Genomic DNA, 19,385 nt, shown 5'->3' on the forward strand with positions numbered 1-19,385 from the left:
TGCCACAGAGGGCAGTGGAGGCCAATTCACTGGATGAATTTAAAAGAGAGTTAGATAGAGCTCTAGGGGCTCGCGGAATCAAGGGATATGGGGAGAAGGCAGGCACGGGTTACTGATTGTGGATGATCAGCCACGATCACAATGAATGGCGGTGCTGGCTCGAAGGGCCAAATGGCTTCCTCCTGCACCTATTTTCTATGTTTCAATGTTTCTATGTCTCTCTAGACCTGTCACAGAATGGTCTTGGGAATATATTTTCTGACATGCTCCTATCAAAGACTGAACTATTGTACCACCAACCACAGCTGAACTAAAATTGTGCAAAAATATCAAGGAAACTATCCCATCAGTTTACAGTTTAGTTTATTGTGTGCCGAGGTACAGTGAAAAGCTTTAGTTGCGTGCTCACCAGCCAGTGGAAAGACATGATTGCAATCGAGCCATTTACAGTGTATAGATACATGATAAGGGTTAAACGTTTAGTGCAAGGTAAAGCCAGCAAAGTCCGATTAAGGATGCTCCGAGGGTCACCAATGAGGTAGATAGTACTTCAGCTCTGGTCTCTGGTTGTGGTGGGATGATTCAGTAGCCTGATAACAGCTGGGAAGAAGCTGCCCCTGAATCTGGAGGTGTGCGTTTTCACACTTCTGTACCTTTTGCATGATGGGAGAGGGGGGAAGAGGGAGTGGCCAGGTTGCGACTCATCCTCGATTATGCTGCTGGCCTTGCCGAGGCAGCATGAGGTGTAGATGGAGTCGATGGAAGGGATCTGATCTTCACAGATCAGAGTGCAATGGTCAACAATAGGTTTACTGTCATATATACATGTATGATGAATGGCAGGGACAATCAAAATCTTGAGTCACATAGACTCAGAACACATAGACACAAAATCACGTTGAAAAGACTGTCCACATATCAATTCAGCAGTGTAAAAACACGATTAAAACCATAGAACACAAACTGCTGGAGTAAGTTAACAGGCCAAGCAGCATCTGTGGAGAACGTGGATAGGTGATGTTTCAGGTCGGGCCCCTTCTTCAAACCCGAAATGTTGCCTATCCATGTTCTCCAGAGATGCTGCCTGATCTGTCGAGTTACTCCAATACTTTGCATCCTTTTGTGTAAGCCAGCATCTGCAGATCCCTGTTTCTAAATTTTAAAAAACATCGAACGGTCCAGCACAGGACTAGGCCCTTATCGAAAATAATGCTAAGATAAACAAAATGCCCGCACGTGATCTATATCCCATCCATTCCCTGCCTATCCAAGTACCTATTTAAGTTTGGAATGAGGGAGGAATGTAGAGCGTCTGGAGAAAACCCATGTGGTCAATAGACAATAGACAATAGGTGCAGGAGTAGGCCATTCGGCCCTTCGAGCCAGTACCACCATTCAATGTGATCATGGCTGATATTCACAATCAGTACCCCGTTCCTGCCCTTTCCCCATACCCCCTGACTCCACTATCTTTAAGAGTATCTAGCTCTCTCTTGAAAGCATCCAGAGAATTGGCCTCCACTGCCTTCTGAGGCAGAGAATTCCACAGATTCACAACTCTCTGACTGAAAAAGTTTTTCCTCATCTCCGTTCCAAATGGCCTACCCCTTATTCTTAAACTGTGGCCCCTTGTTCTGGACTCCCCCAACATTGGGAACATGTTTCCTGCCTCTAACGTGTCCAACCCCTTAATAATCTTATACGTTTCGATAGGATCTTCTCTCATCCTTCTAAATTCCAGTGTATACAAGCCTAGTCGCTCCAGTCTTTCAACATATGACAGTCCCGCCATTCCGGGAATTAACCTAGTAAACCTACGCTGCACGCCCTCAATAGCAAGAATATCCTTCCTCAAATTTGGAGACCACAACTGCACACAGGGTTCAGTGATATTCCCCTTGTCCAAATGAAGCTTGTGGCGTGAAGTGCCTGCAATGACTACAAGAATGAACGAACTCTGCACAGACAGCACCCGTAGTCAGGATCGAACCCGGGTCCCTGGCGCTGTAAGGCAGCAACTCTGCCGCTGCGCCACCGTGCCGCCCAGACCCTCTCCCACTCTCGCTGTACCGTAATTCTTGCTATTCCCAGTCTGATAAAAGGACATTCACCTTGAACGTTAATGTTGCTATTGAGGGCGTGCAGCGTAGGTTTACTAGGTTAATTCCCGGAATGGCGGGACTATCAAATTTTGAAAGACTGGTGCGACTAGGCTTGTATACACTGGAATTTAGAAGGATGAGAGGAGATCTTATCGAAACGTATAAGATTATTAAGGGGTTGGACACGTTAGAGGCAGGAAACATGTTCCCAATGTTGGGGGAGTCCAGAACCAGGGGCCACAGTTTAAGAATAAGGGGTAGGCCATTTAGAACAGAGATGAGGAAAAACTTTTTCAGTCAGAGAGTTGTGAATCTGTGGAATTCTCTGCCTCAGAAGGCAGTGGAGGCCAATTCTCTGAATGCATTCAAGAGAGAGCTAGATAGAGCTCTTAAGGATAGCGGAGTCAAGGGGTATGGGGAGAAGGCAGGAACGGGGTACTGATTGAGAATGATCAGCCATGATCACATTGAATGGCGGTGCTGGTTCGAAGGGCTGAATGGCCTCCTCCTGCACCTATTGTCTATTGTCTATTGTCTATTGTCTATTGTCTATTGTCTATTGTCTATTGTCTATTGTCTATTGTCTCGCTGCACCGATGCTGTCTGAGTGGTTGAGCCATTCCGCACTTTTCTGATCTCACTTCAAAACTCCCGGCTTCAGCAAAATTTTGCTTCTCTTGAATAATCAGTTTTCTATTTGGCTGTTGTATGGTTTTGCAAAACGCAAATTGATCTATGTGTTTACATATTGGAGGTAATTCGCTGCCTGTCGAGAGCTGCGGGATATCCTGAAAATGTAAATGGTTCTTTGTAAACCCTTTAATAAGTCATTGTGCAAGGCAATGCTTCATAATTATGTTCCTTGCCCTGAAGTTAAGATCCATTTGAGAGAGAGCGCTAATCTTCCCAACGAAAGCTTGTAGAATTAAACGCTTGGAGTAACTCAGCGGGACAGGCTGCATCCCTGGAGAAAAGGAGTGGGTGACGTTTCGGGTCGAGACCCTTCTTCAGACTTGTTAGGGGTGTTGGAAACGAGTGTCATAGACGATGATGCGGGGAGATAAAGAACAAATCATATAAACATATGCAAAACAAAAAAACGATGATAAAGGAAACAGGCCATTGTTAGCTGTTTGTAGGGCGAAAATGAGAAGCTAGTGCGACTTGGGTGGGGGAGGGATAGAGAGAGAGGGAATGCAGCATCTACCTGAAGTGAGGGAAATGGGAGGAGGTCACAAAATGCTGGAGTAACTCAGCGGGACAGGCAGCATCTCTGGAGAAAAGGAAAGGGTGACGTTTAGGCTCGAGACCCTTCTTCAGACTGATGTCAGGGGAGGGGGCGGGACAAAGATAGAATGTAGTCGGAGACAGTAAGACCAGGGGGAGAACTGGGAAGGGGGAGGGGATAGAGAGGGAAAGCAAGGGCTACCTGAAGTTAGAGAAGTCAATGTTCATACCGCTGGGGTGTAAGCTGCCCAAGCGAAATATGAGGTGCTGTTCCTCCAATTTGTGCTGGGCCTCACTCTGACAATGGAGGAGGCCCAGGACAGAAAGGTCAGATTGGGAATGGGAGGGGGAGTTGAAGTGCTGAGCCACCGGGAGATCAGGTAGGTTAAGAAGTTCGAACAGACTGTTGCAGGGGTGTGAGGAGCCTTTGTGAATGCTGGTGGCTTTTCTGGGGCATCGTGGGTTGTAGATGCCCTCCAAGGCTGGTAGCTGTGTTCCGATGGTCCTCTGAGCTCTATGGACTACCCGCTGAAGAGCTCTCCTCTCTGCCTCCGTGCAGCTGAGGTACCACACAGGGATGCCATGCGTTAGGATGCTCTCTAAGGTGCAGCGGTAGAAGGTAGTCAGCAGCTGTTGGGGTAGACCAGACTTTTTCAGTGCTCTTAGGTAGAACAGTCGTTGTTGCGCCTTCTGCACCTAATTTAGATTAGATTAGAGGTGCAGCATGGAAACAGGCCCATCGGCCCACCGAGTCCACGCCGACAATCGGTCACCCGTACACTAGTTCTATCCTGGACACTGGCGATAATTCACCGAAGCCAATTGACCCACAATCCTGTACTTCTGTGGAATGTTCATAAGTTCACATTCATCAGTTGTAGGAGCAGAATTAGGCCATTCGGCCCATCAAGTCCATTCAAACGTGGCTGATCTATCTTTCCTTCTCACCCCCATTTTCCTGCCTCCCCCCCATAATGTGGGGGGAAACCGGAGCACCCAGAGGAAACCCACGCAGGTCACAGAGAGAATTGTAAACACTCCAGACAGCTCCCGTGGTCAGGTTCGAACTGGGATCTCTGGCGCTGTAAAGCAACAACTCTACCGCTGCGCCACCGTGCCGGTCGAAATTCATTATATTCTGCTCTCTGTTTCTTTTCAGTCTTAAAGGACAGATGCAAGATTAAGTGGTCGGAAATTGAACATTTGGTCCTTTAGTTTGGTATAGTTTAGTATAGTTTAGTATAATTTAGTTTGGTTTGGTTTGGTTTGGTTTGGTTTGGTTTGGTTTGGTTTGGTTTGGTTTGGTTTGGTTTGGTTTGGTTTGGTTTGGTTTGGTTTGGTTTCATTTCGTTTCAATTAGTTTAATTTATTATCACAGGTACTGAGAAACAGTGAATAGCTTATTTGTTGTGTGTGATCCAGTCAGTGGAAAGACTATACATGATTACAGTCAGGTCATCCACAGGATGAAGGGAACAACATTTAGTGCAAGAGAGAGACCAATAAAGTCTGATTAATGATCGTGCAAGGGTCTCGAATGAAGTAGGTCGGACATCAAGTTCTGCAGGGACCTTCAGTCTTCATATCAGTATTCAGCAGTGAAATGGGGTATTTAAAATAACTAAAGTTATCGGAGGCAAAGGATTCAGAGCTGGATTGCTTCGGTGAAGCGGCTGCATTTGCCCAGGGGAATAGTTTGCTCTGGATCGCGTGTGTTCATAGTTGGAATGACAGTGTGTTTGGAACCCACCAGGTGCCTTGTCAACCAAACGGGAGAAACTCACTCGACTCTTCTGCCCTAATTACATGTTTGAAGGTGGATGAGCAGCAGTAATGGAACCTTGACATTTACAACAGCATCTCAGGACAGAATTCAAATGGAATGAAGTCACCACATCCTGCAGAATCCCACCCTTTCACCGTATAATTTTTGAACAAAGATCGTTGTCTTGCAAAACAAACATTGCTGGAACCGTGCTCAGAGAAATGTTACCATCTGTGCAGTTGGACCTGGGAAATTTTGCAGCTTAGTTCACAGGCACGGCGCGAAAACAGGCCGTTCGGCCCACCGAGTCCGCGCCGACCAGCGATCCCCGCCCATGAATACTATCCTTCACCAGGGATGATTTTTACATAAATATCAACCCAATTAACCTACAAACCTGCACGCCTTTGGAGCGCGCGAGGAAACCGATGGTCTCAGAGAAAAACCCACATAGGTCACGGGGAGAACGTACAAACTCCGTGCGGACAAGCACCCATTGCCAGGATCGAACCCGGGTCTGGCGCTGTAAGTGGTGTAAGGCAGCAACTCTACCGCTGTGCCACTTACAGTGCCACCACAGTTGTTCAGAGTGGTTTTTTATAAATTTCAGAAGTAAACTTTATTCAAGGCAGTACATGGCTTTCTTCACAAGAGCCTTAGGAGCAGCTTTTTCCACACAGAAGGTGGTCGGAATATGGATCGAACTCACAGAGGAAATAGTTGAAATGTGTAGGACGGAAATATGTCTGTATGGAGTTTGTACCTTTTCCCCCTGACCTGCGTGGGTTTTGTCCAAGATCTTCGGTTTCCTCCCACACTCCAAAAAAGTACGGATTTGTAAGTTAAACGGCTTGGTATAAATGTAAATCGCCCCTCGTGTGTGTAGGATAGTGTTATTGCGCGCGGATCGATGGTCGGTGTGGACACGGTGGGCCGAAGGGCCTGTTTCCGCGCTGTATCTCTAAACTAAACTAATCTCTAAAAAATTAAACAACTTTTAAAAGATATTGAGCAGGTACATGGATAGGAAATGTTCAGAAGGATGTGGGCCAAACATGGGCAAATGGGATTATTTTAGATGGCGCATTTTGGTTGGCAAGGATGATATTTTAGATTTAGAGAAACAGGCCCTTCGGCCCACTGAGTCCGTGCCGCCCAGCGATCCCCGCACATTAACACTATCCTACACACACTAGGGACAATTTTTACATTTTAGCCAGCCAATTAACCTACATACCTGTACGTCTTTGGAGTGTGGGAGGAAACTGAAGATCTCGGAGAAAACCCACGCAGGTCACGGGGCGAACGTACAAACTCCGTACAGACAGCACCCGTAGTCACGATCGAACCCGAGTCTCTGGCGCTGCATTCGCTGTAAGGCAGCAACTCTACCGCTGCGCCACCGTGCCGCCTTTGAGTTGGGCCTAAGGACCTTTTCCATGCTACATGACTCTCTGACTCTATATCTAGTCTTTCATGTAATCAGATGTTCATGGCAAGGCCTGGATTTGCTTCTCATCCCGGTTAAATTAAGCATCAAACAAATTCCTTACCAACACTAAAGTCATAGAAACATAGAAAATAGGTGCAGGAGGAGGCCATTTGGCCCTTCGAGCCAGCACCGCCATTCATTGTGATCATGGCTGATCATCCACAATCAGTAACCCATGCCTGCCTTCTCCCCATACCCCTCGGTTCCGCTAGCCCCTAGAGCTCTATCGAACTCTCTTTTAAATTCATCCAGTGAATTGGCCTCCACTGCCTTCGGTGGCAGAGATTTCCACAAATTCACAACTCTCTGGGTGAAAAAGTTCTTTCTCATCTCAGTTTTAAAACAAAACTTTTTCACTGTTAATAATTTCAAGCAATATGTCACTGTTAAATCACTGTTAATAATTTCAAGCAATATCCAATTACTGCGCCATTTCAAACAAGTTATTAACCTTTCCTGGTTGACTGGTTTTCAAATATACAAATCAAGTCTTTCAGCAAGAAGAAAGAAACAGGGGGTTTAAATGTTCCTTTGGGTAATGTGAGAAAACGGTCTAGTTTAGTTGAGTTTAGTTTTGCTTAGAAATGTTGCATTGAAACAAGCCCTTCGGCCCACCGAGTCTATGCCGACCTGCGATCCCTGCACACTAACACTATCCTACACATTACAAGAGACAATTTTCAATTGACCCACAAACCTGTACATCTTTGGAGTGTGGGAGGAAACCGGAGCTCCCTGAGAAAACCCACACAGTTCACGGGGGAGAACTTACAGATTGCATACAGACAGCACCCGTAGTCAGGATCGAGCCCGGTGTCACTGGCACTGTAAGGCGGCAACTCTACCTCTGCGCCACCGTGCCGCCCTTTTGCAACATTCAGCTGTCTTGCATTCATTCTTGTATTCATTCATTCTTGTATTCATTGCAGGCACTTCACTCCACAAGCTTCATTTGGACAAGGGGAATATCACTGAACCCTGTGTGCAGTTTTGCTCTCCAAATTTGAGGAAGGATATTCTTGCTATTGAGGGCATGCAGCGTAGGTTTACTAGGTTAATTCCCGGAATGGCGGGACTGTCATATGTTGAAAGACTGGAGCGACTAGGCTTGTATGCACTGGAATTTAGAAGGATGAGAGGAGATCTTATCGAAACGTATAAGATTATTAAGGGGTTGGACACGTTAGAGGCAGGAAACATGTTCCCAATGTTGGGGGAGTCCAGAACCAGGGGCCACAGTTTAAGAATAAGGGGTCGGCCATTTAGAACGGAGATGAGGAAAAACCTTTTCAGTCAGAGAGTTGTGAATCTGTGGAATTCTCTGCCTCAGAAGGCAGTGGAGGCCAATTCTCTGAATGCATTCAAGAGAGAGCTGGATAGAGCTCTTAAGGATAGCGGAGTCAGGGGGTATGGGGAGAAGGCAGGAATGGGGTACTGATTGAGAATGATCAGCCATGATCACATTGAATGGCGGTGCTGGCTCGAAGGGCTGAATGGCCTCCTCCTGCACCTATTGTCTATAATCTCATCTAATGGTGAAAACAGTTGGTCCAGTCACCATCTTCCTCATTGGTGACCCTCGGACTATCTTTGATCGGAATTAACTTGGCTTTACCTTGAACTAAACGTTATTCCCTTTATCATGTATCTAGACACCGTCAATGGCCCGATTGTAATCGTGTATTGTCTTTCCGCTGACTGGTTGGCACGCAACGAAAAGCTCTTCACTGTACCTCGGCACATCTGACAATGAACCAGACTGAACTGGACTGAATTTTATCGCTCCTCCTGGCACCTTGCATTGCCACAGATTGGCTGCCAAAGTTGATAAATTTCAACAGTCTACTTCGTAAAATGTTTCACAAGGTGCAAAGGGCTGGGCTCGATCGAGAGAGAGAGAGAGAGAGAGAGAGAGAGAGAGAGAGAGAGAGAGAGAGAGAGAGAGAGAGAGAGAGAGAGAGAGAGAGAGAGAGAGAGAGAGAGAGAGAGAGAGAGAGAGAGAGAGAGAGAGAGAGAGAGAGAGAGAGAGAGAGAGAGAGAGAGAGAGAGAGAGAGAGAGAGAGAGAGAGAGAGAGTTATATAAATGTAAATCTTCATTATCTGACCTGACGTACTTGCCTGTCATTGATTCAGATGAAAATCGATCAAGTACCATGGCAGGAAATCATTCTGGGCTTGGCAGATCACAGTGAAGTTTCTGTTCCGCCTCGTCCCATTAAAGTGAGTGAGGATGGGTTTGACGCATGGTTGATGAGCCAAGTGATGCTTTGCTGCCTGGCATCATTTTTTTTGGAGCGAAGTGCGATGTGTATCAGTGAGTTCGGCGTTCAGAAACGCCACCGTGTGCAGCGCCAAATGCCTCCTCATCTCCGGCTTATTTCCCGAAGTGCGCGGCGAGCAGAGACCCGGGTTCGTTAAACAAAGACAAAGAATAAAAACGTACAGAAATCACAGTGGCACAGCGGTAGAGTTGCTGCCTTACAGCGAATGCAGCGCCAGAGACCCGGGTTCGATCCCGACTGCGGGTGATATCTGTATGGAGTTTGTACGTTCTCCCCGTGACCTTCGGCTTCCTCCCACACTCCAAAGGCGTACAAGTTTGTAGAGTTAATTGGCTTGGTGCAAGTGTAAAGATTGTCCCCAGTGTGTGTAGGATAGTGTTGTTGTGCGGGGATCGCTGGTCGGCGTGGACTCGCTGGGCTGAAGGGCACTGTTTCCTGCGCTGTATCTCTAAACTAAACTAAAAAAGCTGTTGTTTGCTTTCTCTTCAATTCCATCAAAAACATCTGAATTATTTCTCCTGAACTTAAAGAACTCTTTTTGAGTTGAAGGTTATGTCAGTGCTCTGTGGCATCCTGTGATAATTCCTTTGGATACATCTTTCATCCACTTGAAATTGTGTTTGGTGAAGAACAGATTCAATTCCTTCTCAATGCCATTTGCTCACTGGCCCCGACTACTGAGGCATTCACATTACCATTCCGCTCAGGCAATACATCAGAACTCTTTCGACAACTGAAGATTTTGGAAGAAAGCCATCCCTTTCACCGCTTGCCAGAGAATTATCACCAAATTGTCTTGGTTTCAGCTCCCAGGCAATAGTTCTACAGCTTTACTCTGGGTTTCGAAACCACTGCCGATAAACAAGAACTTGTACAAATAAAGAACTTATATTTATAGACCGCCTACAATATCTATGTTGTTTTGGATTACGCACTGAATCCAGTCTGGTCTCCCCCTCACAAAGGCAAAAGCCAAAATTCTTATGATATTTGAAGAAAATGTTGTATTTCTACATTGATTTCGCAACCATTACTCGGGCAATACATACATACATACATACATACATACATACATACATACATACATACATACATACATACATACATACATACATACATAACATACATACATACATACATACATACATACATACATACGCACAGTGATTTTTTTTTGCATACAGTTCAGTAAATTCACTGCCTCAGGTGGAATTCATTGCCTCAGAAGGCAGTGGAGGCCAAGTCTCTGAATGCATTCAAGAGAGAACTAGATAGAGCTCTTCAAGATAGCGGAGTCAGGGGGTATGGGGAGAAGGCAGGAACGGGGTACTGATTGAGAATGATCAGCCATGATCACATTGAATGGCGGTGCTGGCTCGAAGGGCCGAATGGCCTCCTCCGGCACCTATTGTCTATTGTCTATTGTCTATTGACCCGGGTTCGATCCTGACTTCGGGTGCTGCCTGGCACGGAGTTTGCACGTTCTCCTCGTGAGCTGGAGTGAATATTCCCCGGGCGTATATATCCTCCCACGCTCTAAAGACGCACAGGTTTACATAATTGGGTAAATTGTCCCTAGTGTGTGTAGGATAGTGTAAAACGTGTGGGGAGATCGCTGGACTCGGTGGGCCGAAGGGCCTGTTACTACGCTGTATCTCTAAGCTAAAAAAAACTAAACTAAACTAAAGTAGGCATTGAAACAGATTAGGCTGGAGAAGATTAAGAAAAATGAAAGGAGTTAAATTGGTAAAAGAGAAAAAATGAAACAGATAAATGAAATTGAATGCTAAAGCAGAGTTGTGAATCTGTGGAATTCTCTGCCTCAGAAGGCAGTGGAGGCCAATTCTCTGAATGCATTCAAGAGAGAGCTAGATAGAGCTCTTAAGGATAGCGGAATCAGGGGGTATGGGAAGAAGGCAGGAACGGGGTACTGATTGAGAATGATCCGCCATGATCACATTGAATGGCGGTGCTGGCTCGAAGGGCCGAAAGGCCTCCTCCTGCACCTATTGTCTATTGTCTATTGAATTATGATTTGCAAAGTGTAATTGGTTACAATTAAATGTGTCTTCTGTGGGTGTGAGCAGGGATTCAGTAGCTGGTTTGTAATGTTTGGAGTCTACAGTGAATACCCAGTCCATCACGCGTACTGACCTTCCAACCATCGAAGGGATCTACAGGAGTCGCTGCCTCAAAAAGGCAGCCAGCATCGTCAGAGACCCACACCACCCTGGCCACGCTCTCATTTCACCCCTGCCATCGGAAAGAAGGTACAGGAGCCTGAAAACTGTAACGTTCCATGTTCAGGAACAGCTTCTTCCCAACAGCCATCAGGCTGTTAACCACTACAACCTCCAAATAACCTCTGAACTACATCAACTACGTAAACATGAGACCGCACCTGGAGTACTGTGTGCAGTTTTGGTCTCCAAATTTGAGGAAGGATATTCTTGCTATGGAGGGCGTGCAGCGTAGGTTCACTAGGTTAATTCCCGGAATGGCGGGACTGTCGTATGTTGAAAGGCTGGAGCGATTGGGCTTGAAAACACTGGAATTTAGAAGGATGAGGGGGGATCTTATTGAAACATATAAGATAATTAGGGGATTGGACACATTAGAGGCAGGAAACATGTTCTCAATGTTGGGGGAGTCCAGAACAAGGGGCCACAGTTTAAGAATAAGGGGTAGGCCATTTAGAACGGAGATGAGGAAGAACTTTTTCAGTCAGAGAGTGGTGAAGGTGTGGAATTCTCTGCCTCAGAAGGCAGTGGAGGCCAGTTCGTTGGATGCTTTCAAGAGAGAGCTGGATAGAGCTCTTAAGGATAGCGGAGTGAGGGGGTATGGGGAGAAGGCAGGAACGGGGGTACTGATTGAGAGTGATCAGCCATGATCGCATTGAATGGCGGTGCTGGCTCGAAGGGCTGAATGGCCTACTCCTGCACCTATTGTCTATTGTCTATTGTCTATTGTCTATCGTTATTATTGCCCTATTAATGATTTTTTTTTGTATGTACACATGTGTAATATGTACACATATTATAGTGTGCATATTATAATATTATAGCAGTGTAGGAAAATAACTGCAGATGCTGGTACAAATCCGAAGGTATCACAAAATGCTGGAGTAACTCAGCAGGTCCGGCAGCATCTCAGGAGAGAAGGAATGGGTGACGTTTCAGTCTGAAGAAGGGTCTCGACCCGAAACGTCACCCATTCCTTCTCTCCTGAGATGCTGCCTGACCCGCTGAGTTACTCCAGCATTTCGTGATAATATTATAGCACACTAGACAAAGTGGACCCGTTGGCCCCAAACCTCTCCTGCATTGGTGTAGCACCCTGTCCTCCCCCCCTCCCTCCTCTCTCTCCTCAACCCCCCCCTCCCCTCTCTCTTCTCCCCCACTCCCCCCTTCCCCCCTCCCTCCTCCCCTCCCCCTCCCCTCCTTTTAAACTTTAAAATGTGAATAACTTAAAAAACGATTTCAATAAAACTACTTGCATTATCACTAAAGTGACAATGGTGAGCCTAAAATTGTCACGCTATCGTGTACAGTTTAGGCTGAAGTTCAGTCACAATCAAGATAACAAACGAGAGTTTTAGTAAATAGATATATAATACCATATTTTAAGGTATCATATATAATTATTATATTATGATAATATAATAGAGATTATAATATGAATATATTATGTGTACTCATATGTGGGAGCAGGAAAATAACTGCAGATGCTGGTTCAAATCGAAGGTAAACACATGTGTCTACATGAACCAACATCTGCAGTTATTTTCCTGGAGTAAGTGCACATATATAAGGGCGGCACGGTGGCGCAGCAGTAGAATTGCTGCCTTACAGCGGTTCGATCCCAGCTACGGGTGCGGTCTGTGCGGAGTTTGTACGTTCTCCCCGTGACCTGCCTGGTCCGAAGGCCCTGTTTCCGCGCCGTGTCTCTGAACAAGACTAAACTGAGCACTGAACATTTTTCTCTCGTTTATCATGTCGTTTGCAGTGCATTAAAAAAAAAATCATCAGTAAACTTCAATACATTCAAAACTCCGCTGCCCGTCTACTCACCCACCCCCCGATCCGTGACCATATCACCCCCCGTCCTTTACAAACTCCACTGGCTCCCCATCCCCCAGAGAATCCAGTACAAAATCCTCCTCATGACCTATAAAGCCCTCCATAACCTGGCCCCATCCTACCTGACCGACCTCCTCCACAGGCACACTCCCACCTGCACCCTCCGCTCTGCTGCTGCCAATCTCCTATCCCCCCACATCCGGACCAAACTCAGATCCTGGGGGGACAGGGCTTTCTCCATCGCTGCTCCCACCCTATGGAACTCACTACCCCAAACCGTCAGAGACTCCTCCACACTCACCACATTCAAAACATCACTGAAGTCTCACCTGTTCAGTACTGCCTTCAACCATTGAAGGTCACCTCACCTTCTGTCTCCTTTCTCTGTTCGTTTACTTATTTATCTATTTATTCACTTCCCTATGTTCTCTAAATCCCTGTAAAGCGTCTTTGAGTATATGAAAAGCGCTATATAAATGTAATGCATTATTATTATTATTATTATTATTATGTCTACATCGAAGATAGGCACAAAAAGCTGGAGTAACTCAACGGGGACAGGCAGCATCTCTGGCGAGAAGGAATGGGTGACGTTTGGGGTTGAGAACATTCTTCAGACCCAACACGCCGCCCATTCCTTCTCTCCAGAGATGCTGCCTGTCCCGTTGCTGAGTTACTCCAGCTATTTGTGTCTATCTTCGGTTTAAACCAGCATCTCTGTGCGTACTATGTCTACATATTCTGTTGTGCTGCTGCAAGTAAGGAATTTCATTGTTCTATCTGGAACATATGACAGTGTGACTCTAGACTGATGCTGGTTTAAACCGAAGATAGGCACAAAAAGCTGGAGGAACTCAGCGACGGGACAGGCAGCATCTGTGGAGAGAAGGAGTGGGTGACGTTTCGGGTCGAGACCCTTCCTCAGTCAGAGAGTCAGGGGAGCGAGAGGCATAGAGTAATGGAAGGGTAAGGTGGGGGAACCCGAAATTTCACCCAAATGATTACCTGCCTTCTTTAACATGTAGTGTAATCAGAAAATGAGGTGGACTGCGGTATGATTTTTAAAAAAAAGAGAATTCGACAGATTGAATTGGTAAAACAGTGGCAGATGGACTCGACAAATCTAACCCAGCCAAAATTAATGCTGTTTGCCTCTTTGCCGATGGGAAGTTTATCCAGGGAATGTGCAATGGATGATCGTAAGAAGCACTACAGAGCTGTATTGAAGAATAGAGATGGCTGATGGGGCTAGATGGTGCAAAGGCATTTTAGTTCCAGTTTAGTTTATTGCCACGTGTACCGAGGAACAGTGAAAAGCTTTTGTTGCGTGCTAACCGGTCAGCAGAAAGACAGCACATGATTACAATTGAGCCATTTACCGCGTGTAGATACATGATAAGGGAACAACGTTTAACGCAAGGAAAAGCCAGCAAAGTCCGATCAAGGATAGTCCGAGGGTCACCAATGAGGTAGATAGTAGTTCAGCACTGCTCTCTGGTTGTGATAGGATGATTCAGTTGCCTGATAACAGCTGGGAAGAAACTGCCCCTGAATCTGGAGGTGTGCGTTTTCACACTTCTGTACCTTTTGCCCGATGGGAGAGGGGAGAAGAGGGAGTGGCCGGGGTGCGACATTCGTACCAGAGAGAGCCAATAGGCAAAAGTTGATTGGTCATAAGGAATAGGATTAGAATTAGGCCATTCGGCCCATCAAGTCTACCCAGCCATTCAAACATGGCCGATCTATCTCTCCCTCCTAACCCCATTCTCCTTCCTTCTCCCCATAACCTTTGACACCCGTACTAATCTAGAAGTTGTGATCTTTTTCAATAACTAAATGGCAGTTTAGTTTAGTCCAGTTTACTTTAGAGATACAGTGTGGAAGCAGGTCCATGGAAATATTGTGCAGTGTTGGGAACAGAGATAGCAGTAGATAGGTCCTTCGGAACTGCGCCCTGTCTGTTCCACAGTAGTAATGGGTTCCACCCAGACCACTAAGGTCTTGTGAAGGAAGCAACTGCAGATGCTGGTTTGCACCAAAGATGGACACAAAATGCTGGGTTAACTCAGCAGGTCAGGCAACATCTGGAGAAAAGGAACAGGTGAGGTTTCAGGTCAAGGCCTGAGGGAATGACGTTTAGTGCAAGGTGAAGCCGGCAAAGTCCGATCAAGGGCAGTCCGAGGGTCACCAATGAGGTGGATGGAAGTTCAGCACTGCTCTCCGGTTGTGGTAGGATGGTTCAGTTGCCTGATAACATCTGGGAAGAAACTGTCCCTGAATCTGGAGGTGTGCGTTTTCACACTTCTATAGTTTTGCCTGATGGGAGAGGGGAGAAGAGGGAGTGGCCGGGGTGCGACTGGTCCTTGATTACGCTGCTGGCCTTGCCGAGGCAGCGTGAGGTGTACATGGAGTCAGCGGAAGGGAGGTCAGTTTGTGCGATGGTCCGGGCTGCGTCCACAATTCGCTGCAATTTCTTGCGGCCTTGGATGGAGCTGTTCCCAAACCAACTACAGGCAAAAAATGCTGGAGTATCTCAGCTGGACAGGCAGCATCTCTGGAGAGAAGGAATGGGTTTCGAGTTGAGACTGTGATGCATCTTGCCCCCCCCCCCCCCCATTCCCTTCCACTATATCCCCCTTCCCCTCTTCTATCTTTACACTTCACGCCTCTTCCCTCCTTATTTGACACCCGACTACAATCAGTCTGAAGAAGGGTCCCGACCTGAAACGTGAGGTTTCAGGTCAAGACCCTTCCCTCGATGCTGCCTGACCCGCTGAGTTACTCCAACGTTTTGTATCTATCTCCGGTGAGTCTGAAGAAGGGTCTTGACCCGAAAACGTCACCTATTCCTTTTCTCCAGAGATGATGCCTGTCCCGCTGAGTTACTCCAGCATTTCTGGGTCCATCTTGGGTCTTGGGTTAAAATGGATTCACGCATCAAAAGCTATCTTTGTTTAAGAAGGGCGGCACGGTGGCGCAGCGGTAGGGTTGCTGCCTTACCGCGCCTCAGACTCGGGTTCGATCCTGACCACGGGCGCCTGTCTGTACGGAGTTTGTTTACGTTCTCCCCGTGCCCTGTGCAGGTTTTCTCCAGGATCCCCGGTTTCCACCCACACTGCAAAGACGTACGGGTTAGTAGGTCAATTGGCTTGGTATAATAGTAAATTAGACAATAGACAATAGACAATAGGTGCAGGAGGAGGCCATTTTGCCCTTCGAGCCAGCACCGCCATTCAATGTGATCATGGCTGATCATTCTCAATCAGTACCCCGTTCCTGCCTTCTCCCCATACCCACTGACTCCGCTATCCTTAAGAGTTCTATCTAGCTTTCTCTTGAATGCATTCAGAGAATTGGCCTCCACTGCCTTCTGAGGCAGAGAATTCCACAGATTCACAACTCTCTGACTGAAAAGGTTTTTCCGCATCTCCGTTCTAAATGGCCTACCCCTTAAACTTAAACTGTGGCCCCTTGTTCTGGACTCCCCCAACATTGGGAACATGTTTCCTGCCTCTAACGTGTCCAACCCCTTAATAATCTTATACGTTTCGATAAGATCCCCTCTCATCCTTCTAAATTCCAGTGTATACAAGCCTAGTCGCTCCAGTCTTTCAACATACGACAGTCCCGCCATTCCGGGATTTAACCTAGTAAACCTACGCTGCACGCTCTCAATAGCAAGAATATCCTTCCTCAAATTTGGAGACCAAAACTGCACACAGTACTCCAGGTGCGGTCTCACTGGGGCCCTGTACAACTGCAGAAGGACCTCTTTGCTCCTATACTCAACTCCTCTTGTTATGAAGGCCAACATTCCAATGGCTTTCTTCACTGCCTGCTGTACCTGCATGCTTCCTTTCAGTGACTGATGCACTAGGACACCCAGATCTCGTTGTACGTCCTCTTTTCCTAACTTGACACCATTCAGATAATACTCTGCCTTCCTATTCTTACCACCAAAGTGGATAACCTCACACTTATCCACATTAAACAGCATCTGCCATGCATCCGCCCACTCAATTGTTCCTGTGTGTGTAGTAGGATAGTGTAAGTGTTTGTGTAACGGGGATCGCTGGTCGTCGCGGACTCGGTGGGCCGAAGGGCCTGTTTCCGCGCTGTATCGCTAAAATGAAAAAATGAAAGAAACTCCCTTCCAGGTGCTGAAACCCTTGAGAGTCATTGATATAATTCCATGAAGTACAATCATAGAAACTTAGAAACATAGAAAATAGGTGCATGAGTAGGCCATTCGGCCCTTCGAGCCTGCACCGCCATTCAATATGATCATGGCTGATCATCCAGCTCAGTAACCTGTACCTGCCTTCTCTTCATACCCCCTTATCCCTTTAACCACAAGGGCCACATCTAACTCCCTCTTAAATATAGCTAATGAACTGGCCTCAACTACCTTCTGTGGCAGAGAATTCCACAGACTCACCACTCTCTGTGTGAAAAAATGTTTTCTCATCTCGGTCCTAAAAGACTTCCCCCTTATCCTCAAGCTGTGACCCCTGGTTCTGGACTTCCCCAACATCGGGAACAATCTTCCCGCATCTAGCCTCTCCAACCCCTTAAGAATTTTATATGTTTCTATAAGATCCCCCCTCAGTCTTCTAAATTCCAGTGAGTATAAGCCGAGTCTATCCAGTCTTTCTTCATATGAAAGTCCTGCCATCCCAGGGATCAATCTGGTGAACCTTCTCTGTACTCCCTCTAAAGGTAGAATGTCTTTCCTCAGATTAGGAGACCAAAACTGTACACAATACTCCAGATGCGGTCTCACCAAGGCCCTGTACAACTGCAGCAGAACCTCCCATGTTGAAAATGTGGCAGCTCCTTTGCAAACAAACAAACTTCCAATGTTGGCATTGCCGAACTAAACTAATCTAAACTAAACTGAACTAATCTGCTATTTAGCTATTGAAAAAGATGACAACTTTCAACTTCTGTCTATTGTACCGTTGTCTCTGGTTGGCTTGTGAATTAGCCATTCTGTGATGTTTTAGGATTATTAGCCAGATGTCGTTTGCATTAGTCAGTCAAACACGAGGCCTAATCCCTCTCCCTTGTGCCTGAGCTTTGGTAAGTCGAATGCTGATAGACTGGTCAGGTGCACAATCTCGCAAGTGTTTCCCTAATTATCTCGGGCAACAATTGATCATAACGTTGCAGCATGCTAAGGGCATTTACATTTAATTAAATCCGTTTTTGGAAGAGGAATTGCTTTCAATCCATCAACGTGTCATTGGCAAATTATGATTCTACAGTTCTGTCGAGAAGTCTTGCGTGCCAACTCCATCCCTTCCAACGACCAATGTTTCAGTTTCAGTTTAGTTTATTGTCACGAGGTACAGTGAAAAGCTTTTTGTTGTGGTCTAACCCAGTCAGCAGAAAGACAATACGTGATTACAATCGAGCCAGTGTGGTAGATACACGATAAGGGAATCACGTTTAGTGCCAGGTAAAGCCAGCAAACGATAGTCCAAAGGGATATCAAAGAGGTAGATTGTAGTTCGGCACTGCTCTCTGGTTGTGGTGGGATGGTTCAGTTGCCTGATAACAGCTGGGAAGAAACTGTCCCTGAATCTGGTGGTGTTCGTTTTCACACTTCTGTACCTTTTGAAGGGGTACGTGGAGATCTGAGTCTACAGATGCTTTTGATGGGCCGGCAGTGGGAGCCAGAGGTCGGTCAAGGGCGCGGCAACGAGAACAGCGAAGAGGGACCCGACGTGGGGGCGCCACCGAGAGAACAAAGAAGGACCATTGGGGACTAGTCATCGAGTGAAGCTGTGTAGAAACTGGACCTTCAGCCCAACTTGCCCACACCGGCCAACATGTCCCAGCTACACTGGTCCTACGTGCCCACATTTGGTCCATATCCCTCCAAACCCGTCCTATCCACGTACCTGTCTAACTGTTTCTTAAACGTTGGGATAATCCCAGCCTCAACTACCTCCTCTGGCAGCTCGTTCCATACACCCACCACCCTTTGTGTGAAAAAGTTACCCCTCAGATTCCTATTAAATCTTTTACCCTTCAACTTGAACCTATGTCCTCTGGTCCTCGATTCACCTACTCTGGGCAAGAGACTCTGTGCGTCTACCCGATCTATTCCTCTCATGATTTGAGTTAATCCAGCATTTTGTGTCTGTCATTTGTTATTGACCGTTGGAGCTGGACAAACACAGTACCTGCCTTCCATTGCTCAGACAAATACCAACATTGCGAGCGCATCTAGAAAGGTCATGCAGAACAAAGGTCGCTTAGCTTGATCGACTGGCAATGATTGAAATCGTTGTCTCATCTCATTGAAATCATTGTCTCAATGGTGCAGCAACCATTTTGCTCAACACTTACACTGAGGCTTCAAGCTGAACTAATCTAAACTAAACTAAACTAAACCCCACCCTTGCAGGGCACCCATTTCTCCCTCTATCC

The 19,385-nt window shown here is 46.5% G+C and overlaps 1 protein-coding gene across 1 annotated transcript in view; it reads right to left on the minus strand.

Moving 5' to 3' along the window:
- LOC144598602 (uncharacterized) overlaps positions 1–16,018 on the minus strand; it is a 25,009-nt gene extending 8,991 nt beyond the window's left edge. The window contains exon 1 of the mRNA XM_078408800.1: positions 15,948–16,018. The gene's annotated coding sequence lies outside the window, so the exon portion shown is untranslated. The remainder of the gene's footprint in view (positions 1–15,947) is intronic.
- Between the last annotated feature and the right edge of the window lie 3,367 nt (positions 16,019–19,385).

This window comes from Rhinoraja longicauda, chromosome 12 (assembly GCF_053455715.1).
Source record: "Rhinoraja longicauda isolate Sanriku21f chromosome 12, sRhiLon1.1, whole genome shotgun sequence".
Taxonomy (NCBI): Eukaryota; Metazoa; Chordata; class Chondrichthyes; order Rajiformes; family Arhynchobatidae; genus Rhinoraja; species Rhinoraja longicauda.